This window comes from Micromys minutus, assembly GCF_963924665.1.
Source record: "Micromys minutus genome assembly, chromosome: 6".
In the NCBI taxonomy this organism is placed as follows: Eukaryota; Metazoa; Chordata; class Mammalia; order Rodentia; family Muridae; genus Micromys; species Micromys minutus.
This window is the reverse complement of record NC_137975.1, coordinates 76717227-76722615: the sequence shown is the minus strand read 5'-3', so window position 1 is coordinate 76722615 and position 5389 is coordinate 76717227.

The following is a 5389-nucleotide window of genomic DNA, read 5'->3' as shown; positions in this document are numbered from 1 at the left end:
ACTATCAGATGCATGTTAGAGGTAGCACGCCTTACCATCTGTGGCCATATGTACACAAACACACACACACACACACACACACACACACACACACACACACACACAAATAAATACAAAAATAAATTGATGATAAATAGATACATAGATACAGAAATATATAGAATAAACTCTCTGTGTAATATGTGAGGTATGAGTCCTATTGGAATACTGTCTTGTATTAATTGCTAGGTCATGTTACAGAACCATTTGACTCTAAGGATTGAGAAGAGCAGGTAAAGTATTTGAAGAATGTCAGCTAAATGCCAAAGATTGGAATGTCAAAGGATGGTAGTTTCGTTATTTTCCATGGATTCCTAATGAATTCAAGAATAAGCTGCTCAGATCATTTGGCAATAGAATATCTAGAAACTACTTAGGGAAAGTTAATAAAAATATATTAATAGGGAATAATTTCATTTATGTTTTAATTTCATGGAAAAGATGATTTAGAGAAAGTTAATAAGTTGGAACCATACGAGAATGGAATGAATATTTCAGTTTTGAAGCAGTCGGCTAAGTAAGCCATACATTGGGTAATTTCAAATCTTACACTAAAGTCTACAACACCCTGAGAAGGAAAAATTGAAGGACCAGCTTAACAAAAATGTTTCAAGATTGATTCTGTTTGATACAAGATACCAAATAGTACTTTAGAATTTTATGCTAGACATTCCTCAATCTAGGAATAAAAATCTTGACTTTTGTTAACAGAGGTCCTTTTCTGAGGCTATAAATGAACTCTTATAAATACATAGCATCTTCACCTCTGGAGCCATGGGTAAAGGTTTACTGCCAGACACCATATTTAGCTCAACTCCAGACTCAGTGGGAAGAACCAATATATATAATGAAGGTGATAGAGGAAGGCACTTGATGGAAAACTCCAGCCTTTTATACACAAGCATAGGCACAAACATCTGTAAAAATGAGTATATACACAGAAATAAATGCACAAACATATACACATATACCACACTCAGCAAGGGTGGGGGAGGAGGACAACTGACATCACTTGGTAAAAGTGATAGTTAAAATTGCTGGGGTTGATATGAAAATGGACAAGGAGTAGGAAGACAAAGTCACCCAAGTGAAGAGCCAACAGGCTAGTTCCAGCCTTCACACAATTCAACAAGCCCTCTAGCTGTAGCTATACCTGTGGAGAGGAATCCTCTTCCCTTCCTCCTGATGCTTTGCATCTGCTCTAGCATGAGGATGAGGAGGCAGAAACACAGATGAACCAGACTGACCTCTACAGTTTGTTGGTATTATTTCCAACAATAAGGTGGCCGTAACTCTCTAGAATCCATGGAGTATGAGGAAAATCAATGGAAAGACTGTATCTAAGCTGCATATAGGTCATGCCAGTTCTATGATAGGAGAACAAGAGCATGAACCCATCCTGGTTTGATAACTCTTGTTACTTAGTATACTTTAAGGCAGAGAATATACGCATATGCAGAAAAAAAAAAAAAAGCAAAATGTCCCGGTAGGAAAATGAGTGGTGTGTATATATCCCATACAAATAAAAGTATGTATGCTTCAAATGTGTATTCATGTATCATATGCATACATACAAACTATATATCTAAAGCAGACATGCACAAATAAAGTGCATATTTTAATAATGCAGATTTCTGAGTTAAGATTATGGAATATGCATGCAAGAACCTAGATTATAGAATATATAGTCTGCTCATAAGCTATATGGTATGTACTTTTGTATATCCATTTAGGGATTAATTCTCTTTGTCTTCCCTACTTTTCTCTCCCTCACCTTTCTTTAGTCCTCACACTATCTACATGTGTTATAACTTCTTTTTCCTAGAACTGTGATAAATCAAATATGAGTTTAAGTGAAGCAGAGGAGAAATTGATATGAAAAAAAATCAAGAGGGTTTCCAAGGAAATATCTTTGTGTGTAGTGATTGCCACATACTCAGGAAGACCTGAGTTCAGATATCCATTGCCTGCATAATGAAGGGTGAGAGATATGACTGCGAAATTTCAATATTGTGAAGCCCAAACAAGAGAATCCCTGGGAACCATTGGCTGGGCTATAAACTCCAGTTTCAGATTTATCAGACCCTTAGAGAGAAGGAGGGAAGGAGGGAGGGAAGTAGGGAGGGGTAGAGTTAGAGGGACAGGGAGAGAAAATGGGAGAGGGAGAGGGACTGGGAGAGGATGATAGAGAGAAAGAGTGGGAGAGAGATTGAGAAAAACTTTTAAGGTGACCACGGACTTCCTCATATGTAGCATTCCCTATACTTGCATAAGTATGCACATGTAAACACACATGTGTATGTATGCACACACACAAACACACACACACACACATACACATACACATACACACACACACACACACACACACCACACATAAGAAAAAAAGGCACAGAGAGTAAGAATATCAAGATGAATTTACTGTTGACATAGCACAACATATAGAATTTCACTCAGCAATAAATGTTTTTAAAAGTTAGGAGTCTACTATGAAGAAATAAAATATGTAGTAGAGTAAATATGCAGTAACACTACTTATTGTTATTATCAGTAATTACATATTGCACATAATTGTGGGTGCTATACTTCTATTCAGCCTGTAATTCTGGCTTACTTCCGTCAGTATACCAGACACATCCAAGTTATACTACAATGTAAGATAATTGGAACTTTTCAATTAATCTCATGGGACCACTACTTCTGTACCTTGTTGCCTAAAATCCCATTATGTTGTGTGCACACACACACACACACACACACACACAGAGAGAGAGAGAGAGAGAGAGAGAGAGAGAGAGAGAGAGACAGAGACAGAGACAAGGACAGAGACAGACAGAGAAACAGAGATAGAGAGACAGAGAAACAGAGAGACAGAGAGACAGAGACAGAGACAGAGAGACAAAGATAGAGAGACAGAGAAACAGAGAGAGACAGAGAAACAGAGAGAGACAGAGAAACAGAGAGAGACAGAGAAACATAGAGAAAGAGACACACAGAGAGAAACAGAGAAAATAGATTTTTAAAATTCCAAACATTACATGATTACCTTATCTCCATTTTGGAGTAGAGATAACTGAATATCAATCTTTTCAGAAAAGGACAAAATGCAGTGCACAGCTGTGTATATTGTGATGGTGATGCAGCCATGAACAATTTGTAGTAGGACAAGAAGAAAGAAAGAACGATACTGATATGCCCACCTTGATTTTAGTCACTGTTCTCCCCTGACCCTATAGCAACAAGTGATCTTGGAGGTGTGTGTGTGTGTGTGTGTATGTGTGTGTGTGTGTGTGTGTGTGTGTGTGTGTAAAATGGAACATTAACTGGAAGTTGGACAGCTTCTATGGTGTTACCATTTATGAAGCACTTAGACTTTTGCCCAAGCATAGATGTTTTGGGGTCACTCATATTCTGGTAACTCCTCATCTTTGTTCTTTATGTAAATCAAATAAACTCATTGCTATCCCAAGTCAGACTTGGATGAAATTCTTGCTTTGATATATCTTGGTGTTTTATCTGTGATAAATAGACATTGGTTCATGTCTTCAAAAGAAAAGTTAGACAGCACTCGGGTGTACACACACGTTTCCTCTCAGACACCACTGTTTAGAGTGGCAAGACCCTGGTCACTTAAGCAAGGATTATTAGAAAATAAGAGAGACTTTTCCAGAACACTGCAACTCATGAGGAGGTCCACAAATAATAGCTTAGGAGTTTTATCCTTTACACATGACCTTTGGTTCCAAAGTATCCTTCAAACATCACACAGGCATCACCCTACACAGCCTTCCATTTATCAGCTTGAGCTGAGCTGACCCCACTGAAAATCGAACATTGCTGTAGATATTGATCCAGACACAGACACTGGTAAGGATATGTTTGTGTGGAATTTACAGAAGAGCCTGTTAGATAGAGCTCTGAAGTTCAGACAAATCCACAAAGCTGCTGTTTCCCTCAGTGGAATGGTATAAAAAAAAAAATTGGTCTGCCTTCGTCCAGGGCAAAGGACGCCTCAGAAATCATTGCACTAGCCATGACTCTTTGCTGCTAGGTCCCCCATTTTGCTCTGACTCTCTATGAAATGTGACCATTCATTCGTGACCTTCACTTGCTGTGCTGGAGCTCTATCCTCCCTCTGGTTGGTCTCTTTGGCCTTAAGCTATAGCGAAATCCCTAAGCACGGGACTCTCCTTTAGCAAAAAACAATCGAACTGAATAGACTGCTGTTTACTTTCTGGCCTTCAAACACCAAGGCACTGTTGTTCTCTTTAAAATTGTAAATTATGTCTGTTTAAGAAAATGTCAGTGTTTTTAAAAACAGAATAACAGAGCTGGGAAGGACTTGGCTGAGCTATTTGTTGCCAAAGTTTCATGCAGGAAAATGATGTATTTATTATTGTGGGCACAGGCAAGGATTCTAGAGACTCTGAAACAATGCCTCCTCAGTTCTCCTACAGAGTATCTTGTTTTTTTTGTTTTTTATTTTTATTCTCAAAAAATTATCTGAGTAATGTAAAAGCTCATAAACTTTGAATCAGGAAAACTGTATCACCAACAATTAAAATAGGAAACTTATCTTCTAAAATTCAATTGATATTTTTTCCTTACCAGAAATGAGTTCATTGCAGATAATAGTTGCATTGGCTATTTAAAATTTGATTTCCTGGGGTGAGGAGAGAGGAGACCTGCTGTTAATGTTCAGATGCCATTTCATGTATTGTCAGGATTTATGTTGTAAATAGGCTGGTTGTATGGTTTTGAGTAGAGGAGTGTAAATGTCTGTTCAGGATGTGTAAAGGGTTGAAGAGGCATCATGACTCTGGTAAATATGCCTCTTAGACATCTAGAACTTCAGCTCTGCAGAAGGACTCCAAAGGTATTGGAAAGCAAGCATGAGGTACTTGCTGGAAGCTAGCCTTTGATTTTCACTGGCTTCTTGGCTCATCAGGAACCTTGATTTGCCCAAGTATTCTTAGAAAATGTAGGCAGAAGATCATAACCTTTTGTTCCAAGAGTAAAATGTAGTTTATAAAACAAGACACTTCACTTTTTAATATTAACAAGTATCTTGTTAATACATTGAAAGGACATCTTTTCCTAGGAAAACTTATAGTGTGTGTGTGTGTGTGTGTGTGTGTGTGTGTGTGTGTTTGTGTTTGTGTGTGTGTGTGTGTGTGTGTTTGTGTTTGTGTGTGTGTGTGTGTGTGTGTGTGTGTGTGTGTCTGTGTGTCCGTGTACTTTGGATAACTATTATAAGGAGGACTATTTGCCTGAACTTCTTTTCCATGGACACATTAAGCAGCTGTTGGCACAAATACTAGGAAATCTGCCTGACTTTCTAGTAATAACT